This window comes from Zootoca vivipara, chromosome 11 (assembly GCF_965207765.1).
Source record: "Zootoca vivipara chromosome 11, rZooViv2.hap1.1, whole genome shotgun sequence".
Lineage (NCBI taxonomy): Eukaryota > Metazoa > Chordata > Lepidosauria > Squamata > Lacertidae > Zootoca > Zootoca vivipara.
Window position 1 is genome coordinate 41,079,331 of NC_142594.1, and position 21,884 is coordinate 41,101,214.

Here is a 21,884-nt window from a genome sequence, read left to right on the forward strand (position 1 = left end):
CCATCATCAGGTTGCAATGTGCCTGGGATATATTTAAGTCCACTTCTGAAACCATAAATGTTTAAATCTGAAACCGGGTAATGCAAAATTTTATAGTTTCATCCCCAAGACTGACTGGAATTGAAATGAAATATTCAACGGGAGAACATTGCCCAAGGTTTATAGACAACGTAACCTTTTCCATCTCTCAGCCCTTATTTTTGCTCAGATGCAACCTTCACCTAATAATACCACCACTGAACTTTAATAGCAAGCATCACAGCTTACTTTTCACTTGCAGGCCGACTATATGTAAATTTATATAAATGCACATGCAAATTAAGGAAGGACCTCAGGCTCACAGCGTGATGCTGTATGAAGCATTTCATGTCACAAGGGCCAGGCTCCCTAGCTTAAAGTAATTTTTGTCAACACATTTTAAATGAGCACTGGTGCTTTAACTACTGTGCTCTACCTTATGTTACCCTAGGAAAAGTGACTTGAGCATTTCCCCTCAAAGCTATAATCAGACACATACACACACAGAAGCCAAAGCACAAAGAACCCACAATCTCTAAACTTCAGCTTTAAAAAATGTTTTTAATTCTTTTAAATAAAAGTATATTTTATGTAAACTATTAAATCCATGCCATTACTCCCTCACCCTATGGTGACCTGGAATAGATGATACATTTGCTGTGTGATTGTCCATCTTGAACCTGGTTTTATATAGAGAGAGAAAGGGGGGCTATGTTTAAAGAAATAACAGCAGTATGGAGGCCTATATTGGGAGTCGCAGCATATTCTCCCAATATGCTGTTTTCTCACCCAAAATTGCCCCCCTAGATACTGTTTGCCCTCAAAGGTGACATTTGCTGTTTGACATTGGGGCAAAAGAAACTTGTGGGGGGGGGAGGTGATTTTTGATGGGGAGACACTGTAGGGAGGCATAACATGCATAACAGTCCCAGTCACAATAGAAGCGGGATCCCTTCATTTGCTGAGCCAGCAGAAGAACCGCTTACCATATCATTGGCAGTAGCAATTGCAGCCCAGCCTGGCCATGAGGGAGGGAGGATCTTCTCCTGCACAACCAATGGTGGCATTATTGGCCTCAGCCAGTCGCAGGGTCTCCTGGGCCATCCCACCAAAATTCAAATTCAAATTCAAATTGGGCAATCGCGACCGGAGGCCTCTAAACTATATTGGGAGTTCCAGGGGCATGGTTGAGGAAGCGGACCTGAGGGACCTTCAGATCTTATATTCTGGCAGCACAGCCAGCAACAGATGTCCAACCCACTCGCAGTGTATATCTTGGTCCTGCCTGGAGTGGACAGTGCTCTTGTTTTTTTGGAAGCCGCCCAGAGTGGCTGGGGGAACCTGGCCAGATGGGCGGGGTATAAATAATAAATTATTATTATTATTATTATTATTATTATTATTATTATTATTATTATTATTGCTGTGGACTGTATTCGGGGGCCAGGGAAGAATTTGCCTGCAGACAAAATTGGGCCTGTCTGGAGGGGGGGGGAGGTTTGCTTACCTCATAGCAACTGTCACTGTTAGGAAAGGCATTGGGTTGGATCCTTAGTCAAAGCTGGAAGAGTGTCAGTAAGTTTGAACTCGCTGGTGTTATTCTATGCACACTGCAGCAGCATGGAATTACACTGTGTGCAAAAGGCTCCTGTTAGCTTTATTTATTCAGCTGATAAGCTAACCACAAGCCTTCTTCATCCATCTGCCATTATAGAAGCTTGGAGGTTTGGGGCTGCAATTCTAAGCGCACTTATGAATAAATATGTCTCACTGGGACTTGCATAGGTTTGGATGCAACTGTCTTGAGTGAGGAAATAATTTATGGATAGTAACATTGTTCCTCCCAAAATTGCAGTGGTCAGCAAAGGAATTCTGCAGTTCAACTCTGTTCTGGACGTCACATAATAATTAACTTTCATTGCCTGACCTCCACATACGCCCCAAGCCTCATTGCCTGGCTTCCCATTCCACGAAAGCTTCTATATACACCAGTTATCTTGGCTTTTCTCAGCAAGTTTTGCATGTAATTTACAGCCTAATAATTCACAGGTGATAAAACTGTGGGATGAACATAACTAACAGATTTAATGGGTTCCTTGATTAATAGATTCTTATATCTCTGACAATATTTAGCAGACAGAATATAATATAGTGTTTTAAAATTAGGGACTCGGGGAAAGAGAAATTTCTTTTTCTTGCCAAGTGGCCAAGAATGTTATTTGTTTCGTATTTAGCTCTTGGGCAATCCCCCAAAGGCCCAGAGATTTCATACCATTTCCATGGGTGCATTAACATACGCTTTCTTTGTGATGGTGATGCTGGTGATAATGCCCGTTGTCTTCATTAAATTCACATGTATGTCTCATCTGCCCCATCTCAAATTGTTGGGGGCTTAGCGTTGAATGCAGTTGTTCCTGCTGACAGAAGAGACTTAGATCCAGCAGTATTGGTGATTCCAATATTGGTGATTCTCTCTGTGATCTGCTACACTCCCCAATCTGCTTCAGAGAGTTGGGGGACCTTTTGGAACTGTGCAAAGTGGCATTGTTTGCTGTTTAGGGCAGGCCTCCACCAGATCACTCACCCTAGCCTAGTGGTAGAGCATCTACTTTCCATGCAGAAGGTCCCAGGTTCAATTACTGTCATTGCCAGTAGGTCTGGGAAGTGCTCCCTGCCTGAAAAATCTGGAAACATACTTCCAGTCAGTGTAGACACCAGTGAGCTAGGTAGACAAGCGGTCTGATTCAGTGTAAAGCAGGGTCCTGTGCTCCAATGGCAGTCAGCAAAGGGATCCCATTGCATACATCCCTAGCCTTAAAAAAAGCCCTATAAAACATAATGCACATACTAAATCACACTTTTTAAAGCATCCTCACCACTCTACCAGTGTAATCCGAAGCCCCAAGAGTTTAGTTCCTGATAATGTCTTCCCATATCCTCTTGCTTGACTCCATGCCAAGACTCCATCCATGCATCTCTGAACTTCTCCCTTGACTGACAACTTTTGCTCCATTGCTTACTCTCCCACACTCTTCAGCACCCTCTGCACATGTGCTGTCAGTAGTATTATTATTTTTGCCTTGCTCCTTGTTTTGTAGTGGGGAGATGCTTTGTTCTCCTGCTCTCTGTTTTAGATAGATTTGTCTTGATTCCATAGTTGTGGTTTTGCACCATTATAATTGCATTTTAAGCCATTGCCCATTTTAGTTTTGGATGCAATGCTAACAGCACCTACCTGGAAACAAGCCCCACTGAATACAAAGGAACTGAGTAGGGATGTCAGAGAATTCTGACAAAAATGGAAAGGAGTTGAAATTGCCAATGTTTGCTTATTCACTCCATGTCTGAAACAGAAATCAACCCAGTGAATACAATGAGTATTTGCTGTTGTTACTTTGTCTACAAAGATACATGAATGATTGTGCCTCTCCCCTTTGCATCCCATTTCCTTTTCACTGAAATGAATGAAATGAAATGGGGTGAAAACACATAATGACAATGTCATTACGTAATTTATGTAATTAATTGTGTAAATTGTGTAAGTTATATAATTTCACCGTAGACAGCAAGAGAAATAACATAGTTTTTGGCAGAAGATGAACTGCAGCGGAAAGGAAACATGCCTGCATGTGGCAAAGGCAAGGTGGAATAATAAAAAGCCTTCTTACATCCTGACTTTTGAGTTCACATGGTTGGGATTGTGCTGTTTGTCAGTGTTTAAACTCGTTTTACCCTACTATTATAGGGCAGCTTATAAACTGAATGATCAAAGCTAATAGGTGCCTTTTACTTGCTGCAGGGATGTGCACAGAATAAAACTGCCAAGTTTGTGGAGGCAAATGTATGACACTCTTCCTCCCAGTGGAACTGAACCACCTGATTGGCACCCATCCTCCCAGTCGAAATACACATTTGTGAATTCCCAAAATTCAAGGAAACACAGAAAGGACAAAATTTCAACAGCCCAATTCAGCTATCACCTATGGCTTATCAATCCTAGTATTAGCCTTGTGTTCTTCTGTACCCTTTCACCCCTCACTCTCCCAGCATTAGCAGTGATAGTGCTACAAGTTTTAACAATAGTTTCGTATTATAGCCAAACGGGGAAACTCTGATTTAATCCCTGCTTTCTACCTAGGATGTGTTCTGGTTCAAAGGGGAGGAGTGTGGGAAATGTTTGTTGACACACAGATTATTCTCAGGGTGAAGATCTAGGCAGGGCCGTTTCAAGCCGGTCGGGTGCCCTGGCTTCGTCGCGCAGTGCCCTCCTGCCGGCCCTAGCGCCCTACGCCACCAAGACTACCCCTAGAGCCGGGCCTAGATCTAGGCCCAATATCTTCATTATAGATGCGTGTGCTTCTGTGCTGTTTTTGTAAGCATAGAGTACATATAGCATTGTCTACCACTAGTGACGTGCTGGTGTTGTCCTGCTCTTTTAATTTATGGAGTAAACACTTCCTAAACTTAGGAAACCCTTTCCTATGCCTTTTTCTGCTGCAACACTCCTTTGCAGAATATACTCCCAGGAAGCAAAGCATTCTCAATAGAAATTAGAATAATAATAAAATGGCAAATATAATTCTTTGTGGTATGGATTTTCTGTTCAAAACTAAACATATTTCCTACCGGGGAGCATGGAAAACGGTAGTTTCCTCTACCTCCCAATTCAGTTTCAGATCCACTGGAAAGCAACTGAAACTACAAATCATATTCTTCCTGGTAGGGAGTTAAGTTAAGGAAACCAATAAGGCCTTTCCTGTCTGTAGTGTGTCCCCTTGATTATAGGTCACAGATTTATGTTGTGATTTTTTGGGAAAGAGCTGGGCTAAACTGAGAAGGGTGGTTGACAAGTGCTAGAAGTGAACCCATTTTGAACTGGAAGGGTCTAAGTCCAGTTCAACATTGAGTGATGCTTTTTGAACGTGTGTGTGTGTGTGTTACAGGTAGGTAGTCGTGTTGGTCTGATGCAGTCGAAACAAAATTTAAAAATTCCTTCCAGCAGCACCTTAAAGACCAACTCAGTTTTTTATTTTGGTATGAGCTTTCATGTGCATGTGTGTGGTACGGTACATAGCTGTCAAGTTCTCCCTTTTTTAAGGGAAATTCCCTTATGCTGAATAGGCTTCCTTGCAAGAAAAGGGAAAACTTGACAGCTATGGTGTGGTATTTCAAAGTCACCTGATTTCTACCAGTAGTAGAATCAGAGAATCATAGAGTTGGAAGGGACCATGAGGATCATCTAGTCCAACCCCCTACAATTGCCAGATGGAATATCAGTAGCTTTCCAGGGACTTGGGGAGTGGCCCATCTCAGTCACAGAATGATAATTTTTAACTATGGCCATAATGGATTAAAACTGGAATCCTAAATACTGTTCCTTCACCACTGAACACAGTGGGACTTACTAGTTTAGAGTAAACACATAGAAAATTGCACTGCATAGCTTTTATGTTCTTCATACAATCCAAATGCTCTGCTATTGATTTGTCACCCCACTAGATGAGATTGTTGATGAATGCTGATGCACAGCTATCATTTAGAACTCTCTTAACAGCGGTGTTGCCAAAGTTCAGAATTACTTGGATTGGAATACAAATCTGCCCAGCCTCTAATGTTTGGCCCTATTATGCACCAAGTGCTGCTCTCCTCTCAAACGGTTCTCGTGTTCAAAATGTAAATTGGGAATTTGTGAGATTCTGGCCATGTGCGATCAGCAGACCAGGTATCCAAAGCAAAGTTGCTTTGCAGATTCTTGTGATTCTACCATAACGCAGAGTGAGCCTACTGTGCCATGACAGGGCAGAAAATTGTTAACTGTTAAATTTATTATTAGTCTTTTTACTGACAGGGAGGAGGCGTTCTGCCTTGGGTGCCAAAATAACTTTTGGATAATATGCACCTTGGAGGGTGGGTGTGTCATTTGCTGCTGTGTCTGGAACTTGTCAATCAATGTATAATCTGGGCTGAAACACCTGTGGTCCTCCAGAAATTGTTAGGCTACAATTCTCATCACCCCTGACCATTGGCCATGCTGATTGGGCAGGATGAATTGGAATCCAATGGCGCCTGGGCAGCCACAGGTTCCCCTATCTCTGCTGCAATCTACGTCTACCTCAAGGCTGGGTCCTTTGCGAAACTACGAAAATATTGGTTTCCCCTTATTCTACATGACACCTGTTGATAGTTGTTAACTACAACTCAAGCAAGCAATATTCTGTTTTTTTCTCTGTTTTTATTAAATCTCTGGGTTTTTGTTTGTTTGTTTGCAGATGTTTTACGCAGCTGCTGTCTGCCATCCTCATCTACACCCCTCTGATTTCAGAGGTGTGGGGGGGGTTGAATTTCTAAGCCCCTCTCTGCCATAACCAGTGCTGGGAACTATACAATAGTCAGACTGTAATACAATAAGAAACATGCTTGTGGTACCATCAAGGCACTGTACACAGTGCTTTTTTTCTGGGGGGGGGACGCAGGGGGACGCATACCCCTAAACATTTTGTGAATCTAAGTTTGGCCTCCTTGAGGGGCAGTATTTCAATATGAGCAGGAAAATGAGAGTACCCCTAAACACTTTTTAAAGAAAAAAAGCATTGACTGTCAGCACCCATAGCAAATGACAGTTCCTGGCATCCTATGGGGGAAGCCATGGCTATTTGAAGTGGTATGATACTGCTTTAAACGTATAGTGCAGATGGGGCCTGAGTTTTACAAATGCTCAGTGAGGAAGCTTGCTCTTTCCTAAGTTGATTCCAAATGAAGGTCAAGCAAGGTCATTCACCACAACTAGAAGCCAGCCATGTGAGCTATTGTGCTGGTACAGTGACTTGTAGGTGCAGGCTGTAAGATATAATTGCAAGGATGCATATGTATTTTTCCTTTTTATTAGTGCAATTTAATTTATATTACTTTGCAATCTAATTTTTGAGCTTGCATTTTAAAAGGCATTTTAAAAGAAGGACATGACAATGGGTGACCATTCCAATTTACTCTGGCTTTTTACCAAACCACCTTTGCTAATTACTATTTAAAGATTGTTGCCCACTTAGGAGCAATGGATTATGCAGGCTGGTGTTATCCCCTTTCAATAATAATTCATAGAAAAGGCCCTCATAAAATGGCAATTATTTTCTTCATGGATAAAGCACGGGGTTCCATTGTCTACCTTAAAAGTCAGGCAAAATTTACTCCCATTTTTTAATTCCCGCATAACAATGACATATTTTTCTCCCTTTTAAAGATTAAAGTTTCATTTGACCTTCTATTTTATGAAAAAGGGCCTTTAAAAATGGTACGCTCTTGATATCATTATGGCTCGAAATGTGTTGATTGATATCCACCGGGATATGCATGTGAGGCTGAAAGCTAGTTAAAATAATAAAGTGCCCCCTTATCCTTGGGTGGCAGTAGAGAAAATAGCAGGTGGTCATTGTTTACTGTGCCACTTCTATTCAAGATAGCTCATTTTGGACCCAGGCTGAGTGCTGTGCTTGAATGATTCTACTCTTAACAAAGCGGCCAAGAATATTACTTGCATTGTTTCATTTGAATGAGAACTAGCTGCTTGCGTGCCCAGGACGGGCTATTATAAAATAATTCTCCAGATGTATTTACTGGAGGCGAGCAGGCAGAGAATTTGGAGGACAGCCTCTTAATAGGACCATGCTTTTTTGCATCTAACTTTACTACCAAGAGTGAAAGTCAAGCAGGGGCTTTGATGAAAGAAGTGGGGGGGGGGGAGAGACAGCTTTCTCAGTTAGCCTTCGGCAATGGTAGCCTTACTGTCTGGGATGCTCGGTTAATGTGCAGCGCAGAAACTGTAGGCCCATATATTTTCATTAGGGAAAGGGAATGCAACTGCTCTGTGTGATAGTGAAGAAATTGACAGGAGACTGTGCTTCAACACCCCCGTGTCAGCACAATCCCAATGTAAACCATGGAGATTACTACCAAAATCTTAGGCCAAGAGTAAAAACAAAATGAGGAGTGAAATATATAAGTACAGCACGTTACACCACATGCTTTTCAAAATGGTTGCCTGCAAGAACAGCAAACTTTGTTTTACCTGGAGCCAGGGCTGCACCCGCCTGCCCGCCCACCGCGGTGAGAAATGGAGTGGGGTGGCGGAGCGATCATCGCACCAGGGCGCCCTATATCCTTGAGACGGCCCTGCCTGGAGCTGTACAGAATGTCCTCCCATTTCAGTTTTTGGGTAGTATGAGGTTTTTTTAAAAAAAATTAATAATAATTAAAAAATCACAAAGTAGCGCAATCAATCATTGGGCTGCATTATGATGTCACTGAAGGTGAATGAAGGCAATCGAGAAAGAAGGGCACTGTCAACATGTCCACAAGGAACGCCAAAAATTGTGTAAAGAAGAATTCCACACTGCTGGAAAAGTTTACAAAAATCAAAGTAGCCTTGGCTCAGTTCTGCTTTCCTGGTTCAGAACCAAAGGCACATCATAATCCACAGAATATTCAGGATTAAAATAGTACTGCAGCTCAAATATATATTGTGCCATAAACCACAAATTATTTGTGCAAGCGTATTTCCAAGGAAGGATGTGGTCTAGCCTCTCAATGGAACATTCAACCATATAAAACATAAAGGTAAAGTTTACTGACAGTTAAGTCCAGTCCCAGATGACTCTGGGGTTGCAGCACTCATCTTGCTTTACAGGCCGAGGGAGCCGGTGTTTGTCCGTAGGCAGTTTTTCCGGGTCATGTGGTCAGCATGACTAAGCTGCTTCTGGTGCAACGGAACACCGAAACCAGAGCAGCACATGGAAATGCCGTTTACCTATTTATCTACTTGCACTTTTTGGCGTGCTTTTGAACAGCTAGGTTGGCAGAAAGCAGGAAATCTGGTTACAAATACTGTATAATGCCACAGACCAATTTTTCTTCCTCTCTGTGGCATCAGCAGTCCAGTTTTTACATTTCAGCAAACCAAAGTTTACAGTTTACCAAGCTGATCCAAAAACTTTGGAGTATGTGTCAGGTTGTTGCTGTTTTGTAGCTAATACTTACATATTTATATGGGAGGTCTTTTCAATATCAAAACCGGAAAGAAACCAAGAAGCAGTGCAGCCCCAGTTTGGGGACATGTTTGCCTGAACAAATCAATGTCTATATAAGAGGTCTTCTTCAACGAGATTAGAGGAGAACTGAGGTTCCTCATATGCAATTAGGTAAAGTTCACAAAGTCAAGATATATTAACTTGTTAGCTACAATGACCATATCCCATAAAAACTTTACAACCATTCCACGTAGTCATGTTCTTCCTATCTCATGTGGATAACCAAGTCCTTATGGTTAAATCTAGTGTTGTGTAGTGGTTTTAGCACTGGGCTAGGACTGAGGAGATCAAGATTCAAATCCCAACTCAGTCATGAAGCTCACTGGGTGACCTTGGGCCTGTCCCTCAGCCTAACCTACCTCATGAGGTTGCTGTAAAGATAAAATGGGGGATATAAATGTGATGTAATGATTAAACATAAAATAAAAATATGCCTGTCAGGGCTTTTGGCAACTTCTCCCTCAAATAGCACCCCCTCACCCCGTCGCATAGCACATCACTTTTGAAACTTGGGGAATTTCAAAAAGCAATTTGTGTGGCATGGGATGCTGCTCTTAAAGGAGAGCAGAAATTAACAGTCCCAGTGGGTCTTTATACATCCTCTTGTGCATAGCTAAATGTGATCTCTGGATGAAAGCCAGTATCTGATAATACAACTCTGAGATGGTAGGCACTTTTAAAATCCAGCAGTAGGGTAGATATGAAGTATTATTTACCACATAGTGGCTACTTTTAAATTTACCATGGGGTACAAGTTGCCATCTCAGGAGATGGTTGACTAACATTCAGAATTTTTGAGGAAAAAACTGTCACATTTCCACAATGAATGGGAAATGTGAGGACATGATAAAATTCACGTCGTCTTCTTCGCCTTCTTTTGCAAATTATTTCTTCAGCAGTGTATTATGCTTTTTACATGTTTTCTTACACTATAGAAAGCAAGCCTGCCTTATCAGCAAGCTGTTGGCTGCCATGTTGCAATCTCATCAATCAACAGCAGACAATGGAATCTCTGTTCTCTGTGGGAATTTTTCATCTAACATTTGTGGTAAGTTCTCCTGAATCTCACATCCCTTCTAACAGCTTAGTTAGTTCCAAAACCTATGTACCATATTCTGAACAGTTTAAGAAAAATCTCACATATTATCCCACCAAATCCCTCCATTGGCTTCTAGTTAAAACCTTCATGAGGTTGCAGAGTTTCCTGGTAAATTAGAAGTTCTGACCCCTGCTTGAGTGTCTTCAAATGTTTCTGAAATGCTGAGGTGATACACTTCACTTCTCTAAACTGCTGGCTGTTTGTTTCCTTTCCAATGAAGATAAGAAGTTGACTGCAGGATTAGAGGATTTTTTTTTTATTGCTCATGCCCTATCCTGCATCCTTCCTAAAAAGATTAGACCCGTCTGTTGGCTTTTAAGTAATAAACCAAACACTTTACCAAGGGAGGAGGGACTGTTTGTTGACTAAACATCAAGCTTAGGTACAATAAAAAAATCTCCACTCTTTATTGTTTGTTGTATTCAAACGGAACTGTTGCCTCTTCAATTTACCTTTGAAATGATACAAGCCAACCATGCCTTTAACTTCTTAGAAATTTCCTTTCCTATTCCTAGTGGAGATTTTTTCCTTTATTTCCTTACATTTACCTATGATAAACTTAACATGCATCATGGATGGGTCACATTATCAGTTTATTTTTTATACACTTGAAATTTTCTCACAGGTTAAATAAGCTGGTTGTATTAAACATACACTCACCCATCTGTTTGAACATTTTACAGTCTGGCTGCAATAACACGTTTAACTACGGAGCAAGGCCCACTGAATATGGGAAGCATCTATACAGTAGCACTTTTAAGGCTGCAATGTTATGCACAGTACTGAGAAAAATTATTATTGAGAGAAATGGAAATTACTTCTGAGTCAACATGGCTCAGGCTGCAAAGAGCTTGGAATGTTTTTGGATAATGGTTGGAGATGCCACTGAGAGTCCTTATTGACATTTATTAATTAAATGTATATCACTACCCATTTTATACAATACAGTATAGAACACACAGTAGAATAAAAATTATCAACACACACAAAAAAAATTGCAAAAATGTATTGGTACCCATTAATCATAATAAATTTGGCAGGGACTTAAAATATGTTTAAAATGTTATAAAACATATTTAAAAGATGTTTAAAATACTGAAGGAATAGAAACCTTGTTACTTACTGCATAAAATACATTAACCTTGCAAGGTGGGCTGCAATACAACTTAAAAATAGGTGTAAAGAACAATAATAAACATCATTATAAAAAAAATAAAAGAAAGCAACCACCTGCTCTGAGCCTTCAAAGACGTTGGGTAAGTAAATTAAATTAAATTAAATTGTTCTCTTATCATGCAAATTTTATCTTGCAATGTTTTAAATGCTATGTTATAAATTGGTGTTAACGTTGCCACCTGCTCTCAGCTGTCGGAGTCAGGGCAGGTTAAACATCTAAATAAAGCAAATTAAATTAAATTGTCCTACAGGAATCTCTAGCCTACTACCTGCTGTTCATTTACGGCATACTATATTTTGAGATATCCTAAATGGTATTGGAAGAAGTGTGCATGCACATGAAAACTTATACCAAGAACCAACTTAGTTGGTCTCTAAGGTGCTACTGGATAATTTTTTAAATATTTTTAAATATATTTGGATAGCTCCTATTATGCTTGCTAATCTAATAGGAATTTTTGGATGCAGCTGTTTTTTTTAACTCAATGGATTCCGGTTCCTTTTGTCTCATACTGTACCGTTCTTTGTTATGAAAGGATCTGAAGAGGAACACTTCAGTTGCAAAATTGCTTAGCCAAAGTCTTGTGACTTAATTTGCCATTTTAAAAAAAGTTTGCAGTGGGGGATATGACTGATACATTTCTTTTAGCACAAGTAGCCTTTAGGAATGCTTTAGCCTAGTAGCATTAAGATAGAAATACAGCACACTATATCTATATTTATATACTTTTGCAGTGTTTCGGAATTCTATGGTGATTTTGCCACAATGGCATCTGCTCAGCAGTTAAGCAGGTGCAATCCCATAAGGGGAAAAAAAGGAAGGAAATGGAAACTTATGTGTTTGCCATTGTTTTACAGAAGGAACCTCACATGTTCCTCTTCCTGTCCTCAGTGAAGGAGTTGGACTAGCAGAGGAGAAGAAAATCTGCATTTCATCAGTGAATTTAGGGATGTTACAGTAAGATCGACCCCTTTCACCATATACATTCTGTTAAGCAAACCCTTCTGGGTTTACTGAGTTTGCTGTATGTCTGTTGGGTTCATGGCAATCACAGCAGCTGCCAATAGTCTAATTCTCTTTTGGAATCAGCTTTTTGAGCTGACTCTGAGCCCAGACATGAAGACAAAGAAAGATGAAAGAAAGACTTCGCAAAAGTGGAACAAAAATAGCATCGTTGAGAAAGGGCTCCCCCCCCCACGCCCCGTTGATTTGACTTTAATTAGACTTTCCCTGGTTTCCAAAGCACAATGTGTTTTTACATATCAGAAAAATAAAAAAGTGTGTTGTGTGGAGGTTTCGTTTGCAAAACATATGCTCAGGAGATATAACCTCATTTTCACATCGGCCTCAGGAGACAGCAGGTGCTTTTGTGGCTTTCCACGCTTGCATCTGGTAAATTCAAATCACCAGAATAGTCCAAGTTATACTTAATCTACCAATCAAATTTCCAAGATGCTTGGATTTCACACTTTGCAGCATAGTGCATAGGACAGAGAAGGTTGCTGTGTTTTACCAGTGCCCCCAGGAAGAGTGTTATTCATTGGGCTGATTAAATTGTACTTTTATTTGCCTCCAAGGCGCTCTCTCCTCTTGTTTCCAATTGCAGGCTGCCTAATGGTCCTTCTTTACCTGACCTGGCTATAAATTAGCTAGGGGAGGTCTCTGAAGCAGTGGCAGAGTCAACTCTAAATAAACAGACAAAACTGAGCTAGATATGCCAGGGGTCTGACTAAGGCAGGCTCCTGTTCCTCTTGGTTTTCGACTGACTTTTGCCCTGACTTTCTGTGCTGTGCATCTCCAACCTTCCTACCTAGCCTGCATTAAAAATAGCTGCATCCATATTTCGGCATCCTTGGATGGCTTGACCTTGGCTTGACCTTCCTTTAGATCAGTGATGGGGAACCTGTTGGCCTGCAGATGTTGCTGGACTTCAACTCCCAGAGGCCAGCATGGCCAATGGCCAGGGATGTTGGGAGTTGTAGTTCAACATCGTCCCTTAGGGCCACAGCTTTCCAATTCCTGCTGTAGATCATGATTCTTGGATCTTCTTGTAAATTGTTCCTGGAGCTCATTTTCAATACTGGCCCGGTGGTTACTGATACTGCCAGTACATGGTCCATAACCATACCCTACAAGTGTCCCAGAAAAACTGGGACAGCCCATTTTGTTCTCCTGAGAGAACGATGGCAGTTTTGGGCCCTGTGATCTTGTGTGATTTCGTGCCATTATCCCCCCCCCCCAAAAAAACCTCTTTATTCAGGGATGCGTTCTTCCACAGCATCCCAAAGCACTGTTTTTGGTGGGAAATTGTGGCATGAAATTGCACAGGATCACAGTTCCCAAAATGGCTGTTGTGCTCCCAGGAGAAAAAAATGGAAAGATGGTGTCTGGGAAGATTTTGATGATGTGGTGTTGGAGGGTATGCCAAACCAGTTTTGACTACCCCAGCCCAGGGCTAATACATGCAAAATTGTGCTGGGCAAGGGTGTATAGAGGAACCAGCAGGGGGACGTGACATGGAGAGCTGAGCAGCGACTGAACTAGAGACCAATTTCATGTTATTTTTCTTCTGTAAACTTTAATTGTGAATTTGCAGCAAGATTGTTCTATATGCTGTGAACTTTCATTCTCTTAGAAGGAAAACAAGCCTGATTGATTTAATGAGGTTCTCAAGGCCTCTTTAATGTCTGCTCTTACAAGTTTTGCATGTTGATGTTCTTTCGATGTTGTTTGTTCATCATATATTTTATTGAATACCCCAATAAATATACACTTTTAAATGAATTGCCTACATGTGGCAAATAGTCTTGCTAAGATTCTGAACTGAAATCATATGCCACAGGATAAAAAGATGGAGGCTGATGGAGTAAAATCTATTTCAACAATGTTAATAAACAGAAAGGCAACAAACATTTCACCAAACATTTATAGTTCTACTTAGAATCATAGAATCATAGAATCATAGAGTTGGAAGAGACCACAAGGGCCATCCAGTCCAACCCCCTGCCAAGCAGGAAACACCATCAAAGCATTCCTGACAGATGGCTGTCAAGCCTCTGCTTAAAGACCTCCAAAGAAGGAGACTCCACCACACTCCTTGGCAGCAAATTCCACTGCCGAACAGCTCTTACTGTCAGGAAGTTCTTCCTAATGTTTAGGTGGAATCTTCTTTCTTGTAGTTTGAATCCGTTGCTCCGTGTCCGCTTCTCTGGAGCACCAGAAAACAACCTTTCTCCCTCCTCCATATGACATCCTTTTATATATTTGAACATGGCTATCATATCACCCCTTAACCTTCTCTTCTCCAGGCTAAACATACCCAGCTCCCTAAGCCGTTCCTCATAAGGCATCGTTTCCAGGCCTTTGACCATTTTGGTTGCCCTCTTCTGGACACGTTCCAGCTTGTCAGTATCCTTCTTGAACTGTGGTGCCCAGAACTGGACACAGTACTCCAGGTGAGGTCTGACCAGAGCAGAATACAGTGGTACTATTACTTCCCTTGATCTAGATGCTATACTCCTATTGATGCAGCCCAGAATTGCATTGGCTTTTTTAGCTGCTGCATCACACTGCTGACTCATGTCAAGTTTGTGGTCTACCAAGACTCCTAGATCCTTTTCACATGTACTGCTCTCAAGCCAGGTGTCTCCCATCCTGTATTTGTGCCTTTCATTTTTTTTTTTTTTGCCCAAGTGTAGTACTTTACATTTCTCCTTGTTAAAATTCATATTGTTTGCTTTGGCCCAGTTGTCTAATCTGTTAAGGTCATTCTGAAGTGTGATCCTGTCCTCTGGGGTGTTAGCCACCCCTCCCAATTTGGTGTCATCTGCAAACTTGCTCAGGATGCCCTCAAGCCCATCGTCCAAGTCATTGATAAAGATGTTGAACAAGACTCGGCCCAAGACAGAACCCTGTGGCACCCCACTAGTCACTACTCTCCAGGATGAGGATGAGCCATTGATGAGCACCCTTTGGGTTCGGTCAGTAAGCCAGTTACAAATCCACTGAATGGTAGCATTGTCTAGCCCACATTTTACCAGCTTCTTTACAAGAATATCATGGGGCACCTTGTCAAAGGCCTTGCTGAAATCAAGATAGGCTACATCCACAGCGTTCCCTTCATCTACCAGGCTTGTAATTCTGTCAAAAAATGAGATCAGATTAGTCTGACATGACTTATTTTTCAGAAACCCATGCTGACTTTTAGTGATCACAGAGTTTCTTTCTAGGTGCTCACAGACTGTTTGCTTAATGATCTGCTCTAGAATCTTTCCTGGTATTGATGTCAGGCTGACTGGGCGGTAATTGTTTGGGTCCTCTCTTTCCCCCTTTTTGAAAATAGGGACAACATTTGCCCTCCTCCAGTCTGCTGGAACTTCGCCTGTTCTCCAGGAATTTTCAAAGATTATTGCCAGTGGTTCTGAAATCACCTCTACCAGTTCTTTTAATACTCTTGGGTGTAGTTCATCTGGCCCTGGAGACTTGAATACATCTAAACTAGCCAAGTATTCTTGTACTACCTCCTTACTTATTCTGGGCTGTGTTTCCCCTGCTGAATCATCTGCTCCATATTCTTCAGGTCGGGCGTTGTTTACTTTCTTGGAGAAGACTGAGGCAAAGAAGGCATTGAGGAGTTCTGCCCTTTCTCTGTCCCCTGTTTGCATTTCACCATCTTCTCCTCTGAGTGACCCCACTGTTTCCTTGTTCTTCCTTTTGCTACGGACATACCCATAAAAGCCCTTTTTGTTGCTTTTAACGTCTCTGGCGAGCCTGAGTTCATTCTGTGCTTTAGCTTTTCTGACTTTGTCTCTACACGTGCTGGCTATATGTTTGAATTCCTCTCTGGAGATTTCCCCCCTTTTCCATTTTTTGTACATATCCCTTTTAAATCTTAACTCAGTCAAAAGTTCTTTAGATAGCCAGCCTGGCTTCTTTAGGCACCTTCCATGTTTCCGTCTCATTGGTATTGCCTGAAGTTGTGCTTTTAATATCTCCCTTTTAACAAACTCCCAACCATCATGAACTCCCTTCCCTTTTAGTATTACTGTCCATGGGATTTCACCCAGCTTTTCCCTTCAAGAAGTTTCAAGAATACGGTCCTATCAGTGCAGATGCCATTATTAATACCATTTCACCCTTGGTAGTAACCTTATTAGGGCAAAGAGTTAAAAAAATATTTAAATGCAGGCGTGGGAGTTACATTCTGAGGCACCACACACATCAGTGAAATCGTGTATATTTGGAACACAATTGAAAAAGCCTGCAAACATTCCATTCCATTCCATTCCGCCTCCACCCCACCCCTTTCTGCCCCCTTTTTGTAATGTTTTTGTGTTGTTCTTGAGTCACTTCTGGTTTCCACACATATGTGCAATCCCGTACATATTGAGCACATGTAAATAGGGGGTTGCCTGTATGTTCTATGCATCAGTACTGAAGATCTGGTCTGTGCACATACCATACATCTAAAGGACACATGCCCCCCCTCAAACTCCAGGAACTGTAATTTGTTAAGGGTGCTGGGAATTATAGTTCTGTGAGGGGTAAAATGCAGTTTCCATTATTCTTGGGGGGAGGGGATAATGTGCTCCCAATGTGGTTAAAATGTATGGTGTGTGTACACAGCCATAGAAAGCTGGGTGCAATCTACACTTTAGAAAAGCTCAGTTTTCTAGCCTTCATAGGACTGTTTTGCAACAAAGTAAGGGAATCACAAAATTAAATGCTCCACCAAAAAAGAAAACACTCTGTCATGGGATGCACATTCCAGTTTTCATGTGCAAAAAAGTGCAAATACTTTTTTTTGGGGGGGGGGCTTGATGGGAACTTATTTTAACCCTGGTGATAGATAGGGCAGCAGCCCCCTTAGGCCAGCAGGTGATCTTAGAGAGCAAAAGGCAGGCTGAATGATTCACACAGCCGTGTCCTCTGTGTTGCCAACTTCCCAACCCACCAGTATCTGTTGCCTGAGGCAGTTGCCTCACTTTGCCTTATGGTAGGACTGGCCCTGATTATGTGGATATATTTCCCATCTGAGCACATTATGGCTGCACCCCTAAACATACTTATGATAGAGTACGTAAGTCCCACTTAACTCAGCTTTTTTTCTCTTGTAGAAACATGCACAGGACTGTACTATTACAGAGCCAAATGACAGGATGGAATTGTCACCACAAGTGCTGCTTTCTTCAAAAGGGAGAAGTGAAAGCAACTGATGTTGATGCTTCATTCTGCCCTGGGAAGCAGAAAGTGAACTTTTTGTTATGACGATAATCCTTTAAAATTAGGTTGCTATAATAAAAGATAATTAATTGTTTCATTCTTATGATCATTGTGAAACATCTATGGGGAAATATCGGAATGAAACCATTGATGTGGTTTGTAGAAGTAGCCAAGGTTACTGTCATAAGGCTGTGACTGGAACGGTCAAACCACGTTCCATAGAAATTCCAGAATCATGAGCTTCTTTAATAATGACATATTCCCTCCTCATTTTACTTACTTACTTACACTGTTCATAAATATATATATGTATTTGGGGCAGTTTACAACAGTTTACAACAGTGCAGCTATTATGGAAATATATATTCATAATATATCTGAATATATATATGGCCACCTCATGAGAAGAGAAGACTCCCTGGAAAAGACCTTGATGCTGGGAAAGATTGAGGGCACAAGGAGAAGGGGACGACAGAGGACGAGATGGTTGGAGTGTTCTCGAAGCCACCAACATGAGTCTGACCAAACTGCGTGTGCTGGTCCAAGGGTAAACCGAGAGGCCATGTCCAGGGCCAGTCCGAAGCCTAAAGAATCCATGATAGGATTCCAATGAAGCTGAGGCAGGGTGCAGGGCAGGTGACTAGGCAAGGTCAGGAGCAGGAACACAGGCAAGAATCCAAGGCAGGTCAGGAGCAGGAACACAGGCAGGTCAGGTTCTGGAGCACAGGCAGGATCTGACAATCAGCAATGTTGCTCCCGCAACCTGGGACGGGGTCTGACCGCCTTTCATCTCTGACGAGGTAATGGCCGGTCCCGATCCCCCGATGACTCACCACCCTGCCTCGCCTGAAGACGAGCATTCCTCCTGCGAGTACTCTTTTTTTATATATATATATATAAATTTTTATTGATTTTCCAACATACAAACATACAAGAAAAAAAAAACATTATATACATCAAGATTGACAGCACGACTTCCTTCCTTCCAGTAGATGGTAAGTTATTTCAATCTCATATCGTATTATTTAATTCATTATATATGTATCATTGTGGGAGTTATGTTATTACCACTAACGTTTTCATACCTTTATAATTAATTTTTGCATATTCAACAAATTTACTCCATTGCAATTTGAGTTTTCCTTCATCCTGATCCCGGATTCTGTTGGTGAGTACGGCCATTTCCATATATTCTAGAAGTTTCGACTGCCACTCATTAATTGATGGCATTTCGTTATTTTTCCATTTCTGGGCTATTAAAATTCTCGCCGCCGTAGTGGCGTACAAAAAGAAATTTTTGTCAGTTTTTGCTATTTCTTTATCTAAAAGTCCCAACAAAAAAATCTCCGGCTTTTTGGGAAAGGTGTATCTCAGAATTTTCTTTAATTCATTGTAAACCAAATCCCAAAACTTTTTAACCTTTTTGCACTCCCACCACATGTGGTAAAATTCTCCCACCGATGTTTCGCATTTCCAGCACCACTTATTTTGATTTCTATATATTTTAGATAGTTTTACTGGTGTTAGGTACCAACGGTGTACTAACTTCATTGCATTTTCTTTAAGAGAAGTACATGCCGTAAAGTTTAGATGTTCTTTCCATAATTTGATCCAGCTATCGGTGGGTATATTGTGCCCGAAATCTCTCGCCCATTTGATCATACAATCCTTTGTCAACTCATCCAGCGTGTACCAATCCAGTAGTAAATTGTACATTTTTGATAATAATTTTTGACTATTTTCCAATAATTCGATTTGAAATTTCGACTTTTTTGCTTCGAAACCAATTTCTCTTCTATCCTTATTAAATAAATCATTAACTTGATAATATTGTAGCCAACCGGCGAATTTATCCTTAATCTGGTCATAAATTTTTAATTTAAAATCATCTTTCGTTTTTACAACAATATCCTCATACATAATTCCTTTCTTATCCATGTTCACTTTTCGTATAGCTAAAACATTTAAGGGAGCAACCCACCATGGTGTTTTCCTTTCTAATAGAGCTTTATTGCGGTTCCATACTTCCAAAATTGGACCCCTAAATACATGACTTTTAAAGCCAGTATGGATTTTGTTATAGCACAGATAGGCATGCCAGCCGAATCTATTTGTATATCCCTCAAGGTCTAACAAATCTGTATTTTGTAACATAATCCAATCCTTGATCCATACAAGGCAAGCTGCCTCATAGTATAGCTTTAACTCAGGCATGGCAAACCCTCCTCTCTCTTTTTTATCTACAAGAATTTTTTGCTTAATTCTGGGCTTCTTTCCTAGCCACACAAATTTAGATAGGGCTCTTTGCCACTCCTTAAATTGGGAAGTCCCTTTTATTATAGGAATATTTTGGAATAGGAATAAGAGCCGTGGCAGAACATTCATTTTCACCGCCGCAATCCTTCCCCAGAAAGATAATTTAAGTTTCTTCCAGCATTCCATATCTTTGTTGATTTCTTTCCAGACTGCTTTGTAATTGTCGTTGAACAGATTAATATTTTTCGCCGTTAGCCACACTCCTAAATATTTTATCTTTTTGGCACATGAAATTCCTAATTGTTCTTCTAATCTCTCACTTTCTTCTTTTTTTAGATTTTTCAGAATCATCTTGGTCTTTGTTTTATTGAGCTTGAAACCCGCCACCTTGCCGAATTCTTCCAAAATTTTCAAGACTTCCGGTAAGCTTGTGTCTGGTTGTTCTACAGTTACTGCGAGGTCATCGGCGAAAGCCTTGACTTTATATTCTTTTTTCCCTAATTTAATGCCCTTTACTTCTGTATCATTTCTCAAACGATTATTCAAGATTTCCATAACCATGATAAATAACAAGGGGGAGATAGGGCAGCCCTGTCTAGTCCCCTTAGAGATATCGAATTTTTCTGTCAAGTTGTTATTTATTATTAGCCTTGCGGTCTGCTCTGTGTAGATTGCTTCAATGCCTCTCCTAAATTGTTCTCCTATTTCCATCTTTTTTAGGTTGTACGACATAAATTGCCAAGAGACATTGTCAAACGCCTTTTCAGCGTCGACGAATAAAAGCGCCGCTTGCTTTTCGTTTCTCACCTCAAGATAATCGATTATGTTGACAATATTTCTCACATTTTCCCGCATCTGACGACCTGGAAGGAACCCCGCCTGATCTTTATGAATTATTGTGTTTAGAACTTGTTTTAATCTGTCTGCCAAAATATCTGTGAATAATTTGTAATCATTGTTAAGTAAAGAGATTGGCCGAAAATTTTTAACATTTTGTGTGTCAGTATCTTTTTTGGGGATCAGGGTAATGTGGGCTTCCTTCCAGGTATTAGGGATTATCCCTTCTTTAAGGATGTTATTCATAACTTCACAGAGTACGGGTGTGATTTCTTTTACTAGGACCTTATAGTACTTTGCGGATATACCATCTGGCCCAGGGGCCTTGCCCAGTTTCATTTTGTTAATGGCTTTCTCAATTTCCTGATTAGTAATATCTTTGTTAAGGAGGTCTTTTTGGTCTGGAGATATTTTCTGGAGGCCATATTTTTGAATGTATGTTTCAATTTTGATCTTGTCTTCTTTTCCCTTCTTATATAACTCTCGATAGTATCTTAAGAAGACCTTCCTTATCTCTTTAGGATCTTCTATTTCTAATCCTTCATCCTTAATTTTAGTGATTGTACTCTGTTTTTGCCGTGCTTTTAGCTGCCAGGCCAAAAATCTACCCGATTTGTTTGCAAATTCAAAGTTTTTTTGTCTTAGCCATTTGATTTTCCATTCGACCTCGTAGTTTACTTGTATGGAAAGCTGTGTCTGGAGTCTTTTGATAGTTTGTTTCAGAGTTTCGTCTGTCGGCATTGATGTTAACTGTTTTTCACAATCCATTATTTGTGTCAAGATTTCTTCTTTTATTTTCCCTCTTTCTTTTCTTTTGTGACTATTTTTTTGTATGAGGAACCCCCTCATGACGGCTTTGCTAGCGTCCCATACAATATGGGTTGATGTCTCCTTATGCATATTTAAATTGAAATATTCCTGAATTGTATCTTTAGCTTTCCCAATTATCTGCTTATCATAGAAGAGATTCTCATTCATTCTCCATCTAAAATTGACTTTATCTTTTAGTTTCAATTCCAAATACACTGCGTTATGATCAGAGAAAGTTCTGGGGAGGATGTCTATTTTCGCAACTCTGGGGATTAGATCATTAGAAGCCCAAATATAGTCAATTCTTCCCCAGCTATTATTGGATCCTGAGAAGAAGGTATACTGTTTAGTAGTGGGATATTTAAATCTCCATAAATCTGTAACT

At 40.7% G+C, this 21,884-nt stretch overlaps 1 long non-coding RNA gene across 1 annotated transcript; it reads left to right on the top strand.

Annotated features, from left to right (window-relative positions):
• The first annotated feature begins 18,439 nt into the window (after positions 1 to 18,439).
• On the top strand, positions 18,440 to 21,032 carry LOC148684282 (uncharacterized). The gene is made up of 3 exons (XR_015946340.1): positions 18,440 to 18,591; positions 20,189 to 20,274; positions 20,573 to 21,032. It is a non-coding gene; the product is annotated as an uncharacterized LOC148684282 (long non-coding RNA).
• Positions 21,033 to 21,884: the final 852 nt, after the last annotated feature.